Source organism: Heloderma suspectum, chromosome 8 (genome assembly GCF_057233095.1).
Source record: "Heloderma suspectum isolate Gila_16-S chromosome 8, 16-S_ref, whole genome shotgun sequence".
NCBI classification, from domain to species: Eukaryota; Metazoa; Chordata; class Lepidosauria; order Squamata; family Helodermatidae; genus Heloderma; species Heloderma suspectum.
The window spans coordinates 22,536,748-22,557,625 of NC_139465.1; positions in this window are offsets into that span (position 1 = coordinate 22,536,748).

Below are 20,878 nucleotides of genomic sequence, written 5' to 3' on the forward strand. Positions count from 1 at the left end.
CATTTGAAGGAGTAGGGTGACTTGAGGCTTGCAGGATTATTATTTTATTTTTTTTACTGAAACTATGAGGTCCACCAACTGGGTATTTCTGAGCACATGCTTAGCCCAGGAATTTTTTAATCAGTACCAGATTCCTTTCACACACAAATTCATTCCTTGTTCGTTTGTTTTGGTTTTTCCCACGAAGCATTCTTTTTAGTCAATTGTTGCTTATGGTTAGACAATTGGCATTCATAAACACTTCCTGATCTACTGAAAATCACCCTGAGATTAACTAGTAGATCCTGATCTACCTTCTGCCCTCCCCAGAGCCAGAAGACCAACTACAGTTAATCTGACTTGGCTAATGACAATTACAAGCAGTTCACACATTTTCCAATCAATCTTGCCATTTGTATTTCTAGGCTGAGACACAAAATCCTGCAGATTTGTCTCCAATACTTGCAGTTTGGTTGAAAGATGGCATAGAAATTCACTAATTAAAATCATAAATACATGCATGTAACTCAGATATTATTTCATCTATATTGGTTGTTGATCCATTCAAGCCCAATTCATACTGCTGGCTCTTGCATTTCAAGCCCCAAAATGTTGAGCAAAGATGTGGGTAGATACATATGGGAGGAGGTGGTCCTTAATGTATCCCAGCCCCAGTCCATTTAGGGCCTAAATGGACTGGGGCTGGCATATGTTAAGGACCACTTCCTCCTATATGCATCTGCCCACATGCTTTGCTCAACACTGGAAACCCTGCTCCGTCTCCCATCACTGTCTGAGATTTGGCAGATGGACATATGTCAGAGAGCGCTCTTAGTCAGCATATTTCAGCTGTGATACTCCCTCCCCGAGAAGCCTAAATAGCTTGCTTATTAGGAGGCTTTTGTTGTGGGCTTCATTGATACATAATTTTTAGCAGCTTTCGGGAGCAATCCTATGGCCAATAGGCACTGTCTAGAGGTCCAGAGGATTGTTCAGTTTCTGGGAACCGAATTTGGAGCCAAGGCTCTGACCTCGGTTCCCAGAAACAATGCTCCCCATCCCCACGTAGACAGTGCAATTCTCTCCACGCCATCTACATCTCTGCCCTTGGAAACAGAGCATGGAGATCGGGAAAAGGGGGCGGTCCCAGTTCTTCAGGCCCCTTCCCTCCCCCTCTGCATAGCCCCACCTAGATGGGCAAAATTTCCCATCTAGGCAAAAACATGGGATGGCTGGAGCATGGAGGACAGGATCCCTTCCATGCTCCAGCTGCCCTGCATAGATAGTCGGCAGCCTCCGATTTCGGAGGCTGGTATCTACCCAGATAGGATTGAGCCCTTATTTATTTTGGTGTGGGGTCTGTTTCTGTCTACTTTGTTCTGCCTATGTTTTATTCTTGTTGTAAGCCACCTCGAATGTCAAACATGGCAACTGAAAGACAGGATATACATTCTTTTATTAAATAAATGATGAATGCATAGGGCGGCAATGATTGTAATTCCCCAGGATTGGATTGTGCATCCAGAATATTTGGGACTCCTCTGGAATGAAGAAGAAGGTGATCTTGTGTAAACTGGGTTAAAATTCATTGCAACCATACATACAAGTGAAAATATACAGTATTTTATTTCCCATTAATCCCACCACACCCCCAACTCTGGTTGCTTGCATTCAGATTTTATTTCTATAAATCCTTGATGGTATGAAGAGAATAAAAATGTCCATAGTTCCCTTGCAGTCTTTGTTACACAAATGCATTCTAACCTTTCACTAATTTTACAGGCCATTTCTAGAAAGAGAGAACTTAAGTACCAATCTTTTTATATCTGAATGTGCAGCCCTCAGAAAAAAAGTATGTTCCTCCACTTCACAATGAAACTTGGCGGATTCTGCATGTGCAAGCACACTATGCCACATCTGCTTGCTTCATAGATATGGCCTTCGGGGCATAACGGTATATCATTGCATTCTTTGCCTAGCCGCTCCTAACATGTGGCACTTGTATTTGCCCCAAGATAATGTACAAATATATTTTACAGGTTTTTCTAATGATAACCATGATATTTCATTCATCTTGCCCTTCTAATAATGATAAAGGCATAGCCTTAAAAAAAACTGTTCACAGTAAGTCTGACATTCAATTCAGAGGAACTAATGTCAGCAAGAAATCTATATGAACTCTGGAGAATGGTCAGTAAGACCCTTTCAATCTATTTTTAGGTTCCCAAAGAACTAAGTCTTCCCTCCCCTCTCCCGCCACCATATTGTTTATTACACATTCCCATCTTTACAACATTTTTAAGATATTAAGGCTGCAAACATGGGCACGCTTACTTGGTAGGAGACCTTACTGAACTTGGTGAGACTTATTTCTGAGTATACACACAAGAATCAGGCTGCACAAACTTTTCAATGGATTGTACCAAAGTCATTGTTCATGAAAATAACATGCTATAGTTGTTACAAATAAGTATTGCAACATGAGTACAGCCATAGAAGAATCTTCCTGGAAAGTAAAGGTGGTCCCAAGTTCAAGTATTAAAGGAGAGGCCTCCAGTTTCCACAAATCCCACTCTAGCTCCAGCCGTCATAATTCTAGGGATGGACGAAAGTCACTTACCTGATTCCGAAGCTTGCTTCGCGGTGCGGGGGAGGCGCCCCATCCCTCCCCGCCGAAATTCTGGCCCGGGGGGGAGCACCCCACCTCTCCGGCCACGAAAGTTCTTCTCCTGCCGGGACGCAAATGGCGGTGGCCGTAGCCACCGCCGTTTGCGTCCCAGGCCTGCAGTCAGCCATGATAGGCTACGTAAATCTTTACGTAGCCTATCACATTTGTTGTTGTTGTTGTTCTTGTTGTTGTTTTTACTTGGAAATGGCGGCAGCGGCAGCCGGTCGGAAGACCAGCCGCCGATCCGCCGCCGAACCGCGGCTGAACCGCTACCGAACTGCCGCCGAACCGCCGCCGGGAGCTGCTGCCGCCATAACATTTGCCAAAGGTAAGTCCCATCCCGGGGGAGGCGGGGGACGGACCATTTCTCCACCAATTTTGGGGGGTCCCGAAACTGGGTCCCGGAGTCCATCCCCTCCCTGCCCAGAACCCCCAGACTGCACCTGCCAAACCCCTGCCCTTGCCTGCCCCTGCTCGTGTCCTCCTGGACTCACCCCAACCCATCTGGTGAGCACCCACCATTTCCCCCTGAATATTGTGCATATTAAGCTTTCCTGTTCCCAAACTGCATATCTTTAAATAATATGCACATTTTTTAAGCTCCCTTTTTTTGTTGTTAAAAAAAAAGTGTCAAAATGGTGGGTGCTCACCAAATGGGCCCGGTGTGAGTGTCGGTGACTTGCCAAGCTTGTGGTGGCTCAAGTGTGGGTCCGGGGGAGGGGGGGTGAGCAGGGGCGGAACTTCAGTGGGTGCCCGGGGAACCCAGGCTGGGGTGGGTTTGCACATCCCTGACCATTGTGCAAGTATAATTTAGGGAGGGGGGGAATTCATTCAATTCATGTTTTAATGCAAACATCTAATTTTGCACTTCTGAACCACTACATCAAGGGTGGAGAAACTCAGGCCTGGGAATCAAATCTGGCCCAATCCAGTGCCAATATGGTCCACTGTGGTTCTCAAGATGGCCACACTCTTTCCCCTGGCCCCTTTCCCCCAATCATTCATTTCCTAACTTTTGTACAGTTTTCCCCCCATTCCAAATGATTGAAATGTCTCTCCTAAGGCTTTGTTAGTGGCAGTAAGGGTGTTAAGCTATAATATACTGCTATTGTTTGTATATTTTGTCCCATCCCTTTTGCCTCTGGATATGCCCCTTTGCCTTCAGCTCTGCTGCCCACCACTGTAAATGGACTGTCAGTAGCTTCTCTAAAACTGAATTTGGTCCCTGTGCTGATATAGGTTCCTCATCCCTGGCCTATACAAACTGAAACTCACCCTTCGACATTCAAACTTTCCTGAATTTTGCAATGGAGTCCTCCAATCCAAAAATGCATACAAAAATGCATATATAATGCTCAGAGATGCATTGTTTTAGGAAAACTGCTTGCAAAAGATGTGTATATTTGGCATAAATGCATACAAAAATGCATGTATTAGGAGAAAATGCTTATGAACATTCATGTAACTGTTGGTTCAAACCATGTGGAATGTTCAGAACAAACTGAATTTAAGATTGGAGAAATTCTCAAAGTGTGAGATGAACCAAATGTAAGATTGGGAAAATGAGAAATGGAGAGAAACTGAAACCTGCAGGTCTCTCCATCCCTAGAGTAGTTCTGTTTGTGGATCGCTAGAACTACCCACCTTTTTTCTTGAAAGAAGCCTTAGAATCCTAGAATTGTGGCAAATATCTTAGTTACTGGGCTAAAACTTTTCTCTGGCCCCATGCAGATGTGTGCCTCATTTAAAATGTTTCTGTGTGCCCAATTCATTGACTTTCAAGCTCAGCTTAATTGTTTTCGCCTGCCCCTGGATCAAAATCTTCTTCCTTTGGGGTATATTTGTAAAGTTGCAACGAGCTGTAAAGAGGACCCTTTGAGGCCAGTTCTACAGCAGAGATTAATCCAAGCAGTTTAGATCTCTTGCAGCTCTGTGGGAGGATGGCATGGCATTCGATTGGATTATTTAGGGAGGACAAAGTGTTTTTGTTGATGAGAGAGATGAAGTCCTCAGAGAGTGAAATCAATCTTATGTAGAGACCTTGGAGCATTGATCTCAGCATACATTGACAATTTCTGGTTGTTTAGCTATTTGGAATGACCACACAAAATGAGGAAGTTGTTAAGAGTTTAAGGTTTTGGTATTTATTGGCAAGTCCAGCACACATATGATTAATCACACATTCAGAGTGTGAGCTCAGTGAACATTGACTGCAACACAGCAAAAAAAAAAAAGCCATGAAACAAACAAACCCACCACCCCACCACAACCCCCCAGCTCAAATTTTTCAGTTATCATTGTGTAAGTAAATTGAAGCTCTTTTTGTAAGCAGAATGTGTCTTCCAGAGACCAATTTGCCTTGTTAAAAGTGTTGCTTATATGGTAGTTAGTGAAAAAATGTAAGTAATTACATACCGAATGCATCCTAAGCCATTTGTTATATGTTTTCCCCCACCTATTGGTTTTCTATCTTCATTATCCAATATTTTGTTAGACGTAAGCAAAATTCACAGCCACAAGAACCAGTAAGCAGCCCACACTTGTGATGGTTAAAATAAGTCCATGTTGCAGATGGAACAAAGACATTTAAAACAGATAATTCTCTTCTTCTCCCTCCACCCCTCAATGTTCTTCAATAAACTGCTTTTTAGATTTCGTTAAATATCTTTCTTATCCTACCCCAAGGATACAGAGGTGTACATCTTTAGCCCATTTCATCCCTATAACAAACGTCTTTAAATATCAGGGTCACAACCGCCCTCCCCCCCAGGATTAAAACTAGAGGCACTTCACTCTTAGAACCAAAGCAGACACTGTTTTGAAGTACCCCCGACCTGCTTTTTCTATGGCAAAATAGTGATCCATAAAGCAAATACATCACTATTTTGCAATAGCAATTGCAGGAATGAGGTCCCCAATCCAGACTGGAGGTAGGGATGTCAGAGAATTTCGCCACGAATCTCAGGGAGGCTGAATGCCAGTGCATTCAGCCCCCCGAAATCGGTGGTGGAACAGTCTGACCCCCCCCCCGCCACCCCCGGGACGGGACTTACCTTGGGCAGAACTTCCTGGTGGCAGTGGCTCCGGCGGCAGTTCAGCGGCGGTGCGGCAGCGGTGCGGCGGTGGTGCAGCGGCGGCAGTGGCCAGTCTTCTGACCGGCTGCTGCCGCCGCCATTTCCAGTTCAAAACAAAACAAAACAAAAAAAGTGATAGACTACGTAAAGATTTACGTAGCCTATCAAGGCTAGATTTTTAAAAAACACCATGATAGGCTATGTAAATGTTTATGTAGCCTATCATGGCTGATTTAAAGGGAAAAAAACGCGCGTACGCAAATGGCGGCACCCATGGGCACTGCCATTTGTGTTCCTTATTTTGGCACGTCTTAGTCTACATGAATATTTACGTAGACTAAGACGGAGAAAATAAGGGGAACGCAAATAGCGTAGATGCTACGATATTTGCCTTCCCCTTATATTCGCCGTCTTAGTCTACGTAAATATTTACGTAGACTAAGACGTGCCAAAATAAGGAACACAAATGGCAGTGCCCATGGGTGCCGCCATTTGCGTACGCGCGTTTTTTTTCTTTTAAATCAGCCGTGATAGGCTACGTAAACATTTGCATAGCCTATCACGGCTGACTGCAGGGATGCAAACGGCGGTGGCTACGGCTGCTGCCATTCACAAATGCTAGCCAGCGGCCGGATGTCCGCTGCTAGCCATTGGCCGGATGTCCGGCCGCTGGCGGAGCCGGCCGGCGGCTCTGCAGAATCCCTGTGGAGCGGAGCCGGCTGGCCAGAATTTCGGGGGGGAGGGACGGAGCGCCTCCCCTAGGGATGGCGGAGAATTTCTCCCCGAAACTTCAGGGGGCCGAGCGCCAGCGTGTTTAGCCCCCCGAACAAGTTTCGGGGAGAAATCTCCCGCCCCCCCGCACCCCGCACCCCCCGGGACGGGACTTACCTTCGCCAAATGTCCCTCCCGGTGGCGGGTCCGGCCGGCGGTTCGGCGGGTGTTCGTGCGGGGCGGGAGCGGCAGCCGGTCTTTCGACCAGCTGCCGCCGCCGCCATTCCAATAAAAGAAAAAAAAACGCCCCCGTGATAGGCTACGTGATGATTAACGTAGCCTATCACGGCTAGATTTGCAAAGTCAGCCGTGATAGGCTACATAAATCGTCATGTAGCCTATCACGAGTGACTTTAAAAAAAAAAAGCGCGTACGGATAATGGCGGCCCCCATAGGGAGCCGCCATTCCCGTTCCTTATTTGGTCACTGTAGTCTACGTAAAGATTTACGTAGACTACAGCGACCAAATAAGGAACGCGAATGGTGGCTCCCTATGGGGGCCACCATTAGCGTACGCGCTTTTTTTTTTTAAAGTCACCCGTGATAGGCTACGTGAAGATTAACGTAGCCTATCACAGCTGACTTTGCAGATCTAGCCGTGATAGGCTACGTTAATCGTCACGTAGCCTATCACGGGGGCGTTTTTTTTTTAAAAAAAAAAACTTTCGAGTTCGCGGCCGGGCGAGGCAGGAAGCCTCCTCCCCAGCCTGAATTTCGGCCGGGCGAGGTGGGAAGCCTCCCCCCCGGCCTGAATTTTGGCCGGGGCGAGGTGGGAAGCCTCCTCCCCCAGCCTGAACTTCGCTGGGGGAGCAGCGAAGCGCCTCACCCCCACTGCGAACAAGCTTCGACGAAAGGTAAGTGACTTTCGTCCACCCCTATCCTCCCCCCTACTACGAATGTCACCCTTCGAAAATGTAAGTGGCTTTCATACATCCCTAGCTGGAGGGGGAAAAAAAAAGTTTAGGGAGCAATCCTGTGGCCACTAGACAGCAGTTAGACAGCCATAGGATATGCTGTTTTCCAGGAACCAACCTCCGCCCACATCTGCGCTGCCTCGGAAACAGTGTGGAGAAGCCCCGTCCTCTGTGCTCGGAAGAGGAGTGCGGACCAGCTGAAAAGGGGTGGGGCTGGGGGCGTTCCAGGGCAGGGAAAGCAGATCTGCCTGTACCACACATCCTATGTGTTGTGCAGCAGCCTTCTCTCTCGCTCCCCCCCCCCGCTGTTAGATAGCCGAAAATGGCTGTCTAGCAGAAAAAGCAGGGCAGGAGAGGCACAGAGGGAATGATCTCCCCTGTCCATCTCCTACCTTGCACCCTAAAGCCCTCCTATCCCCCACATGCCAGCCCTGATCTGTATCAGCAGCCCCCCTTTGCTTACTGTACAGTAAACATGTAGCCAGCAGCTATGCCTTTAAAGTAATGTCTGTTTTGGATCCCATGTGTGCATACACCATCTGTTCAACAGATGTGCACACACAATCTATTCGATAGATAGATGATTGATAGATAGATAGATAGATAGATAGATAGATAGATAGATAGATAGATAGGCGGGCGGGCAGGCAGGCAGGCAGGCAGGCAGGCAGATCATGTACCTTGGGGATGTGGCCAAGGTGCCCCTGCCCCAACAGGGGCCCCTAGTTCTGACACTTGCACTAGGCCTCTGTACCAGATAGCTCAGTAACCAGTCATTTCAGTTTTCCACAATGCCTCCAGCATAGCATCTCTTCACATGATGGGGAATTTAAAATAGCAGGTCACTGACCAAGTTCCCGGTAGCAAATAAGCCCATGGCTGCAGGGGGTTGGGTGGGGGTGGGGGTGAGCAAAGTCATAGGAGAGAAAACACCAGACGGCACTTTTCCGATGCCCCCCCAGTAGTATATTTTTCAGTCTGCTTCCAGACAAATAGGAAGGCATTGTCTTTTGGTCAGCCAGTTATGGTTCAGGGAGACTGTATGAAGGAAATGATGCCCCACTCCCCAAACTGAGCCCTAAATGTAGCTAATTCCCTTCTATTGACCACAGTGGGAAGTAAAGGAATAAGGAAAACCTACCCCCTGACACACAAACCCCAGAAAAGGGCGGGGGGGGGATGCTGCTTCAATCAGCTATACTGGCCACAGTGAGTTGACAGGTATTTCGATATTGGAGCTGGTGGGTCCGATTTCAGTGAGGCTGTGAACCCATTGCAGGTTTTAGTCAGAACCAGCCAGAACTCTAAAGGAGCTATCCAAGGTGCAGAAATTACTTTGGAGGTAGGGTTCAGCATCTTGGACAGCTCCTTTAGAGTTCTGGCTGATTTTGACTGAAGCCTGGATTGGATTCATGGCCCCACTGAAATTGGAGCCTCCAGCTGGTGGTTTCTCCTACAGATGTGAAGTCTTGTGTGCATGTGGACACACACACACACACACACCCTGGGGGGAAAAAACAAAAAAAATAGGAGATATCCCCCTCCTCCCAATCCCTTTGGGGGAGAATGGGGGGGTAGTTAAAGAAATGTTCTCCCCTCTCCTTTTTCCTGTCCCTCCCTCTCCCTGGCCTTCATGTCTCTAGTTACTCTGCCACAGAATCTCACCACCACCATAGGATTGCTCTTTGTGGCTGTAATCCTATTGTGCACTTACCTGGGTATATCAGTCCTGTTGAACTCACTGGAACGTTTGAGTCAATATGCTTTGACTTGTGCTGCTTATTATTTTGTTTGTTTGTTTGTTTATTTACAATATTTGTATACCACTCTACATCGAAGATTTCGGATGGTGAACAACAGATAAAAGAATAAAACACGATATTAAAACAATTAAAACATTTTAAAAGAAACAGATTCTAAACTTAATAAACTGTGGCTGGTCACCCAAGGAAGGCGCCCTCTTGACAGAACAATGTCTTCAGGAGGTGCTGAAAGCAACACAATGTTGGTGCCTGCCTGACCTCCACAGGAAGGGGGCCACCACGCTGAAGTCTCTCTTTTTTAAACATTATTTCAAAATTATTGTCAGATGGTATGGATGATAATCAGGTAACACTGCCATACCTGTAGCTAGCTAGAATGAAAAAAAGCTTAAGTAGCAATAGTAGTCTCTCTAGTCACCTGCAAAAATGGAGGAGAGAGAGTACAAACACAAGAGAAAGTATTTCTGCAGTTAGGAGATGCAGAGAGTACCTCAGATAAGGGTGTGGGGGCTGGAACAGGAAGCAGAAGGGGTAGCGATTTGCTATGAACTGCCAAATTATGAGATGAATATTCAAAGCTCTTGTTGTAGCCCCCAAGGCTAAAGACAACAAAGAGTCTTGTGGCACCTTAAAGACTGACAAATGTATTCCAGCATAACAATTCTTTGTTGTTTTTGATGCATCAGTCTAAACACAGCACCCCCTCTGGAAATTGTTACAAGCTGAAAGCACCATTAGGCTAAGCGTATGAAAGGAAAAAACTGTACAACACAAGAGGAGAACACTTGCATGTCTGGCCTAGAACTCTCGAGGAGAGACTTCCACACTGCTAATGTACAGAAAGTACCTCCATAACTAGCAGGATATGCCTAATTACAGAGCTCTGGGAATTTCAATGACTCGCTGGAATGTACAGGGACTTGAAGGATATTAATCTTCCAAAAGATTCCACTTCTTCACACAGCACATAGTTTAACTATGGAATTCACTACCACAGAATGTAGTGATGGCCACCATTTTGAATGGCTTTAAAAGGGAGTTGGACAAATTCCTGGAGGACAAAGCTATCAATGGCTACTAGCCTTGTTGGCTATGTGCTACCTCCAGTACCAGAGTCAGTGAGCCTATGAACACCAGTTGCTGGGGAATATGGGTGGGAGAGTGCTGTTGTGCTCATGCCCTGCTTGTGGGCTCCTGGTTGGCCATAGTGTGAACAGAATGCTGAACTAGATGGACCCTTGGTCTGATCCAACATGGCTCTTCTTATGTTCTTATGTTTAAAAGAAACTGGCAAAATTCTAAGTGACTGGTTTCATAACTGGCAAATATCCATTCTGAAGCTCATTTCACAAGTTATTTCACACCAAGCCAACCGCCCTTGCAATCCTCCAGCAAACTGTATTACCCTAAATCTTTTATTAATTTGAGGATGCCTCACCTGAATGGCCTATCTGAAAAAAAAGACTTGCACCAATATCCCCCCCCCCCACACACACACAATTATCTTTCTGTTTAACTATTTTAAAAATCTGATACATAATTTGGTATGTCTGGAACACAGTGGTTAGCTTCTTTTAAGTGCCAGAGTGTACGTGGCTGAATGACTTGTCTCTCATGGTTGCTTCAGGTTTGTATAACACTGGAGCACTGTTCATGAGAGCTAGCAGGGTCTGTAGTGTAGTATTCAAGCTGTTGGCCTAAGACCAGCAAGACCCAGGTTCAAAGCACCACTACGCTTCAAAGCTCACTGTGTGACATTGGCTCACGCATTATCTCTCACCCGAACCCACCTCACAGGGTTGTCACGAGGATGCATTGGGAGAGAACTATATGTGCACCACCTTGAACTCTGTGGAGGAAAGACAGGATATTTATTTATTTATTTCAGAAGCTTTTTATGTTGTTGTTGTTGTTCAGTCGTTAAAAAGAAAAATCCGGAAGTGGTTTACAAGATAAAAACATGGAAAAATAGCATAAAACCACTCAATAAAACAGTGATAAGAAAAATAAAATCTCATTAAAACAACCAGGCTTAGCTGGCAGTAGTAGTGGGCAGGAAAAAAACCTGAACAAACAAATGTGTTTTAAGTTGTCGGTGGAAACACTAAGCAGCCTGCCTGATCTCATAGAATCATAGAGTCATAGGGTTGGAAGGGGCCTATAAGATCATCGAGTCCAACTCCCTGCTCAATGCAGGAAGCCAAGTCAGAGTATCCCTGACAGATGGCTGTCCAGCCTCATCTTGAATGCCTCCAGCAGTGTGGGAGAGCCCACCACCTCCTTAGGTAGTTGGTTCCATTGTCGTATTGCTCTAAGAGTCACAAGGTTTTTCCTGATGCTCAGCCGGAATCTGGCTTCCTGTCACTTGAGCCCATTATTCCGTGTCCTGCATTCTGGGATGATCAAGAAGAGATCCTGTCCTTCCTCTCTGTGACAACCTTTCAAGAACTTGAAGAGCGCTATCATATCTCCTCTCAGTCTTCTCAAGGCTAAACATGCCCAGTTCTTTCAGTCTCTCTTCATAGGGCTTTGTTTCCAGTAGGGGTGTACGAAACCCCGCTTACCTGGCTCTGCCAGGTTCCACAGGTGGGGGGAGGTGATCCGTTCCTCCCCCCGGAATCCTCAACGGGGGGGGAGGCGATCCATTCCTCTCCCCTGGAATCCTGCCCGGCTGGCTCCACTCCACGGCTGGGCCGCAGAGCCACCAGCCGGGCCAACCCGCAGCAGGGCCTCCAGCCACTGCCAGGCTGGTGCGGATGCAAATGGCATCCTGTGTAGGTCTGTGATAGGCTACGTAAATATTTACGTAGCCTATCACAAAAAAAAAGCGAAAGCAAATGGCAGCGGCTACGGCAGCTGCCATTTGCGTTCCCTTTTTTTCCTGCCATGATAGGCAACGTGAATATTTACATAGCCTATCACGGCAGAAAGAAAAGAGAACACAAATGGCGGCCGCCGTAGCCGCCACCATTTGTGTTCGCTGTTTTTTTTTTCATGATAGGCTACATAAATACTTACGTAGCACGGCTTCCGCAGGGACGCGAACAGCATCCCTGCGTTAGCCGTGATAGGCTACGTAAGTATTTATGTAGCCTATCACAGCTATATGGAAGAAGCCCATTCTGGGCCCATTTCATGGGGGGGCGGGGGGGCTTCGTTCCACCATGGATTTCAGGGGTCTGAATGCACTGGCATTCAGCCTCACTGAGATCCATGTCGGAATTCTCCACCATGCCTAGTTTCCAGTCCCCTGATCATCTTTGGTGCCCTCCTCTGAACCCTCTCCAGCTTGTCTGCATCCTTCTTAAAGTGTGGTGCCCAGAACAGGGCACAGTACCCCAGATGAGGCTTAACCAGTGCTGAGTAGAGGGGAACTAGTACTTCCCGGGATTTGGAGGCTATGCTTCTATTAATGAACCTCAAAATAGCTTTTGCCTTTTGCAGCAGCCACATCACATTGTTTATGTGGCTGCACATCCTCAATGGGGAGATTATGGTGGGTGCCACAACAGAGAAGGCCCTCCTCCACTTTATGGCCAAATGAACATCAATAGTCTGTGGTTTGGTGAGCACGACCTCCCCCCATCAGAATGTAGAGCACAGGTGGCCTATATGGGAAAAAGTGGTCTCTTGGATAACCTGGTCCTGAGATGTTAGGGCCTTATAAACCAACAGTAACACCTTGAACTTCTCTTAGTAGCTAATTGGCAGCTAGTGCAGAGCTCTCAGCACAGGAGTGACATGCATGTGGTAAGAAGTTCCACTGAGCAATCTAGCTGCTGTATTCTGTACTAACTACAGCTTCTGAACCAACAGCAAGTAGGGATGGCAGAGAATTCTGCCATGGACTCCAATGAGGCCGGATTCTAAAGAATTCAGCCCCCTGGAGTCCATGGTGGAACGGAGCACTTACCTCCACCTTCCTGCAGAATCCTCTTCGGCCAGATCCTCCGGCTGTGGACCGCCAGTGATATGGCCGCCATGCCATATCGCTGGCTGAGGGGGATTGACTGCGGCCACAAATGGCATTCAGTACACCATCTGAGGCCATAAAGGTCTTAGTTTAAGGTAAATGCAGCTATTGGTTATGGTTGCATTTACCTGAAACTAAGACCTTTATGGCCGCAAATGGCATAGTCTGGATGCCATTTGCAGCCACAGTCAATCCCCCTCAGCCAACGATATGGCATGGTGGCCGTATCGCTGGCACTTTGGAGCTGGCCAGAGACTCCATGGAATTGCCGCAGAGTGGAGCTGGCCAAAGAGGATTCCGGGGGAAGAACGGATCACCTCCCGCCAAGTGCAGATTCCCGGCCAGAACAACAGGTAGGGAATCCTCCCATCCCTAATCTCAAGGGCAATTCTACATAAAGTGCATTGCAATTAGGGATGTATGAATTGTGTTAAATCCATTCCATCTGTGTTTCATGGATTGTGAGGTGTCTTTCATTCCATCATCTGTGCATCCACAGAATGGGATTTTCTTTGACTCCAAACTTGTGCAAATTTGCATGTACAAAAATGCACAAATTCCCCCCAAATGTGCATTTTCATGCTTTAGCCTATGTGGAAAATGCACATTTTTGGTCAGTTTTTTTTTTTAATTATTATCTTGTGTATTTTTGTATGATGAAATTTGCAAAAAAAATTCAGAAAAATTAGAAAAATTAGAAAAACGGTCCGCAACTCCATGGAATCATCCTGACAGGGGAGAAGCTGATCCACCATGGAATCCATGGGTCAGGTTCATGAAAACCTGAACTCATTTGGTTCCACTGCAGATTTTGCCAACATCTCTAGTTACAATACTCCAATCATGAGGTTGCCAGTACATAAATCACTGTGGTCAGGCTATCCCTGTCCAGGAATGGTCATAGTTGAAGCTGGTAATAGGTGTTCTTTGCCAGTGAGGCCACTTTTTCTTATAAATGTAAAAAAAAAAAAAAAAGACTTTTTATAAAAGTCTTTCAGGAAGTTAAGGGAGTTATGGCAGGCTGGAAATCCAACCTTGATCCCTCTGATTGACTTGCTGAATGTACCACAGAGTAGTGATTTCTAATCCGTTTTATTCTGTTGTGATGTGGGTATATGTTAATAAGGGCAGGAGAGAAATTTGTTCAGTTCCCTTTTTTTTATGTGAACTAACCAAATTCACTCTACTCAAAACTGTACATGAGCTGGAACACAGTCAAATGTTGATATCAGCATGTTTCCGAAGTTCGCAATCAAAGCTCAAACTAAAAAAAAAAAAAAATGTGGACCAAAATGCATATAGTACAGAAAACTGCACACAAAAATGTGTATATTACAGAGAAGCATGCACAATATGGCTGTAATATATATTAAATGCATGTCATATGAAAAGATGCATGCGACATGCATACACAATGTGTACGTTTTGAAAAAGGAGTGTGAAAATACGAAGAATTTTCCATGTGGGCTTTCACAAAAAAAGCATGGCAAACTTTGGAAAAATGAGAAAAAGGCTGAAATCAAACTTGACGGATTCATCCATTCTTCTGTGTTAATTACTCACTTTTGAGTTTTGAATCTGCTACAGAAACCTTGGAACTTTGGACAGAGGGTGTTCTCAAAGACAATGACATTAACGGTACTAATACCTGTAGTGGCGATAAGAAGTTGTCACAACTGCTGTCTATGTAAGTCCTCAAACCAAACAGGACTGCAATAAATCCCATTTTATTTTTATGGACAAATAAATGCTGAGGTAAAATATTCGAGGATCATTGCTTGAATACTTGCTACAGCAGCGCTACTGTAATAACCGCATTGGCATTAATTTACTGCAGTGTGCCGTAGGAAGAAGGAAGGGGTGGGGGAAGAGAAGGACATTAAAAGAGAAAAATTACTGTCCTTTGGATTTATTGGGAATGGCCTTCCTCATTTTCTGCCATCATTAGTTGATTAGGTGCTGATGACAGTATGGACAACCGTGCTCAAATTGTTGGCCGAGGAAAGCCCTAAAGGTACTCTGTTAATTGAGAGGATGTTCATATCGTACTTAACCGAATATAACTGCAGACAGTGAAATAAGAACTGTGTGTTGTGTAACAGGCCAGTAGAATATTCACACATTATTAACAGGGGCAGGAAGCATTGCACAAAAGAGTGAGCTCCTATTGATTGATATTCTCCAGAATTTTTTAAAAAAATAAGTTCTGGAAGGAACTCCCAAATCCCATGATCCTCTGCTCCATAGTCCCCAGATGACATCACAGTTCAGAGACATAGAATCGGATTATTAGTTTATTGTTGTTGTTGTTATTCAACATTTCTTATAAATATTATTATTTGCCTGAAGCCATCAAGGCGGTGTAGAACAATTTACAACAATTTACAACAATAAAACCTCCTCAACACAATAAAATAAGAACATTAAAAACATGAACAGAGCAGTCCAGCAGGCATCTATGTAGTGCATTGACAGGAGATTCTGTTGAAGCCCTCATTGATCTCCAGAGTGGAGAAATGGCCCAGGTGGTTGATGCAATTGCTCCTGATGTCCTCTCCCACAGAATGGAGGCAAACAAGCCCCCTGGTTCTCTACGGTGCTGAGGGTGATGAAATGAGTGGGACGTTGATTAGAACAACACTGGCGGAAAACTCAGAATGAGTCCAACTGAACACAGGATACTCATTCGAAAGTCTACTCCATGGCAATGAGGGCAGCAAAGTAGTGAACTCTGCCACTACTGCATCTCATACAATTATAGAATAATGGGTTGGAAGGGGCCCACAAGACCATCAAGTCAACCCCCTGCTTAATGCAGGAATCCAAGTCAAAGCATCCCTGACAGATGGCTGTCCAGCTTTTTCTTGAATGCCTCCAGTGTGGGAGAGCCCACCACCTCCCTAGGTAATTGGTTCCATTGGTTCCATCTGCTCATTGTTTCCATATGCTCAGAGTCACCCAGCAGTGCTTGTTTGGGTGGTCAGAGGCCTGTTATGCTCCTGCCCACCTGAAGACAAGGTGGATCACTCAATAGCCTGCTGCCTGTGACCAATTCGTGTGACACTTCGCGGATAAAATCAGCCACATCCGTGCCAACTTGGATGCCATGGTTTATACAGGTCTGGTGGATGTATCTTTATCTCCTGCTTGTCCAGATATAATGAATACTTTCCAATTTGTACAGCCCACGATTGTAGACAGGATACCTGGAGAGGTGAGGACTACCACTTGTGTGCTGGACCCTCACCCTTCATGGCTTATAAAAGCAGCACCATCCCTAATTTCGGGGGGCAGAAAGGCAGGGTACAAATCAAATCAGGCAATAAATAGGATCACTCTGAAAATCCTATGCTCTTCCAGGAGACCAGGAGGAATGTCAGAGGCATTCTTCACCTCTCCATCCTTCTTTCTACACAGGTTCCACTAGGGGTGGAGGAGAATTCCGCCATGGATCTCAGTGAGGCCAAATGCCAGTGCATTCAGCCCTCCGAAATCCATGGTGGAATGAAGCCCCCCTACCCCACCACCCTGCGAAAGGCGCGTGAAACAGAGCACCTACTTGGTGCCGTTCGCACTGCTTTGTGAATGGCGGCCACGTCCGCGGCCGCCATTCACTTCACGATTTCTCCCGTAATAGGCAATGTAAATACTTATGTAGCCTATCACAGCTAACACGGGGACGCCATTTGCGTCCCTGCGGAGGCCATGATAGGCTACGTAAATATTTACGTAGCCTATCACGGAAAAAAAGGGAACACAAATGGCAGCCACTGTAGCCACCGCCATTTGCATTCCCTTTTTTTCACCGTGATAGGCTACGTAAATATTTACGTAGCCTATCATGGCAAAAAAAAGGGCCACAAATGGCGGCTATGGCCGCCGCCATTTGCATCCCTGCGCAGCCCAGCACCGGCCAGATGTTGCTGCAGGTGGCCCCGGCCGGCGGCTCCGCGGAGTCGCCACAGAGCAGAGTCGGCCAGCAAAGATTTCAGGGGGAGGGACGGAGCGACTCTCCCCCACCGCAGATGTCATGAAACAAAACAGGTGAGTCATTTCGTACATCCCTAGATTGCACTAGACATGCTTTTGACTGCATTTAGTGGAGTCGTGGAGACAGGGGTGGGGATGGGAGATGTGAATCCTGCAGTTCCTTGGTGCCTTCTCTCCACATTTGTGGTGCTTTCCACAGTAGATGCAAAGGATGGTGGGGGTGGGGTGGATCCCCATTAATTTTCCCCCTATCAGTATCTATGGACTCAGAGGGGGAACTTCTCAGTTTCCTATGGTCTTTGGGACACTTTCCCAAGCACCATAGGAGTGCTCTGTAAAACAGTAAAACATAAACACTTACCCCATCCCCCAAGAATGCTCATAACACAAGAATCTGCTTACTCCCTAGATTTGGTTACTAGATCTGCTTACTCACTAAGCATAAGCAGACCCAAAATCTGCTTACTCACAAGATGTGGTTCAGTACAATCTGTCATCCTTAATAGCTGATGAGCAGTTGGGGCCAGGCTGTCTTCATGTTGATTTCTGGAAGTCCCATCGACATCCTAGAAAAGTAATGATTGAAAGCCAGAAACTCCAGGATCATTTTTGATCGACTTCCTTTGTGCTACATTGGGTCAACTTTAAATCAGATGTGAAAAAGAACCTTTTTAAAAATAATGGTAAAGGACTGTTGCCTAATAACAGAAAAGTGAAAACATGATATATCTATTTACCTCAGCCAAATTCTGTGCAATGTTTATTTTGGGGAAAGGGAAAAAAGAAAAGAAAAAAGAAAATTAGGTATTTTTGAACAATAATTATAAACATTTGCAAACTTTTGTTAAATACAGTACCAAATTAGGCCGGTATTCGATGTCCCCTGGAAGGGAGCCCCAGGGCCATAGAATGGGGTGGACTTCCATCTCCACCCTCAGAGAGGGAGGTCCATAGGCAGAGAAGGGGGTCTGTTTTGTGCTGTATCAAATATTTCTATTATTTTATTTTTGGCAATTCATGGGGTGAAACAAAGAGTTATGTGAAAGAGGCTGGGAAGAAAGAATTTTGATGAAATTTCTAGTTGCGGATTGGGGAGGAAGCAGAATTTCCATTTACCTTATTAAGGATGCAATCCTATGCATGTTTAGACAGGGAAAAGTCCAACAATTCCCAGCATTCCTCAGCCAGTTGTAGGACTTTTTTCCTGCCTAAACATGCATAGGATTGCATCCTTAATGAGGTGGCCAAGGGGCCCCATAATGCCTTAAAAAACAAAACAAATGAACAAAAAAAAAACAACCACCTTCTAAAATGCCCAGTGTCACAAGATTGTTTTCAGAAAGGCTTGCAACCTGGCAGCATTTCCTGGAATGGCCACATGACCACGCAACATGGCAAATGCAGGGGGAAGGGTTTATTTATTTATTCATTCATTCATTTAAAATATTTCTTGACCACCTTTCAGGGCAGAAGCCCTCCCAAGGTGGTTTACAGCAATATAATACATAAAAACAGTTAAAATATTAAAAGTGATAAAAGCATTAACACAATAAAAACAACAGTAAAAGCCAACAATAACACCAGCAACAATGTTAACAGCAGTAACAGCAACAACAGCATTCCTAACCAGAGAAGGCCAAGGTGAAATAATGCGTTTTCAAGGCCTTCTTAAAAGTCTGCAATGCCGGAGCATGGCAGACCTCTGATGGCAGCTTGTTCCAAAGATGTGGGGCCACTGCAGAGAAGCGTTCTGTAAGTCACTGCTCTCACAAGTCTGCCTCTTGCAGGCATGGAAATCTCTGTCTCCTTTCCTGCTCTGCTGTCATGTGCTCCAGCAGTGGTAACAGCAAAAAAAAAGAAAAGAAAAAAAGGCGTGTCGTGGTTAGGGATGTACAGATTTTGTTAAATCCATTCTGTCTGTCCTGTGAGTATTGTCAGGCATCTTTCCTTTTGTTGTTGCCTAGGTGGAATGGCCTCCCCCCCGCCCCACCACACTGTGGAATCCCCCCGGGACAGAGCTTAACTGGTGGTGGTGGTGGCAGCAGCGCCTCTGGCTGGTCTCTCGGCCTCTGCCTGGCTGCTGAGGCCGCAAATGGCCATCGTAGCAGCTCAGCTGCCATTTGTGTGCCTGCTTTAGCATGATAGGCTACATAAATGGCGTGGTGGCCGCTACACCATTTGCGCCCTGCTCTTTGCCGTGATAGGCTACGCAAGTATTTACATAGCCTATCACGAAAAAGGCAGCCATGCAAATGGCATAGCGGGCACCATTTGTGTGGCTGCCTTTTTCGTGATAGGCTACATAATTACTTACTTAGCCTATCACGGCTGGCAGCCATGCAAATGGTGGCCAGCATAGCTGCTGCCATTTGCATATGCTGGGTTTTTTTTCCCCCTGCCGTGATAGGCTACGTAAATATTTACATAGCCTATCAAGGCTAAATACAGGGATGCAAATGGCGGTGGCTACGACAGCCGCCATTTGTGTCCCTGCAGGGCTGCCCAGAGGCCAGATGTCCGGCTGCGGGTGGCTGGAGCCGGTTGGTGGCTCCACGGCTTGGCTGCGGAGCCGAACCGGCCGGGCAGGATTCTGGGGGGAGGACCGGATCACCTTCCCCCACATCGAGGATTCCGGGGGGAGGGATGGAGCGCCTCCCTCTCACCATGGAAACAGAACAGAACGGAACGGAAAGTAAGTTTTCTGTCCATCCCTAATTCTGAGGATGCTTGCTGTTCTTAAGAAAGTGACCAGTAAATGTCTAGGAACAGGAATGTTAAAATAAAACAGATTGCCTCTTGTCCAAACAAACATCAGACAGTTCATGACACAAGTTGCTACCACACCTATTGACAGAACTGGTTTTGACTCACATAGAAGAGGGCAGCAGGCCTCGATCTAATGGCATAGCTTACAGCTAGGGATGTACGAATCCCCTTACCTTGAGTCCACGGGGGGGGTCCACGAGGGGGTCCACGAGGGGGGAGGTGATCTGTTCCTCCCCCCCGGAATCCTCGCTGGCTGGCTCTGCTCCGTGGTGAGTCCAAAGAGCTGCCGGCTGGCTCCGTTCCACAAGCAATATGGCCACCGTTGCCGTGCCGTATTGCTGCTGAGCAGAAACAGGCAGAGATCCGCATGCAAATGGCGTCCGCTATGCTGTTTGCATCCCTGTTTCTTCTCACGATAGGCTACGCATCTGTATTTATGTAGGTATTTACGTAGCCTATCACGTGAAAAAACAGGGACGCAAATGGTGTCCGCTACGCCGTTTGCGTCCCTGTTTTTTCATGTGATAGGCTACGTAAATACCTTTGTAAATACAGACGCATAGCCTATTGCGAGGAAAAACAGGGACACAAATGGCATAGAGTATGTTTCTGCTCAGCAGCGATACAGACGGCAATGGAGGCCATATCGCTTGCGGAACGGACCCGCCAGTGAGGAGGATTCGGCTCCGCGATGATCCGGCTGGAGGTGGAGGTGAGTGGGATCATTCTGCCACGGACTCCGGAGGCCAAGTTCGCTGGAATTCAGCCTCATTGGAGTCTGTGGCAGAATTCTCAGACATCCCTACTTACAGCAGGGTCAATTTCAGCTGAATATTAGGAGAAATGTCTTGATGGTAAGAACAGTCCAACAATTGAACCAATTATCTAGAGGGGTGGTGGACTCTCCCTCACTGGAGGTCTTCATGCAGAGGCTGGACAGCCATTTGTTGAGGATGCTCTAGCTCTAGATTTCCTGTGTT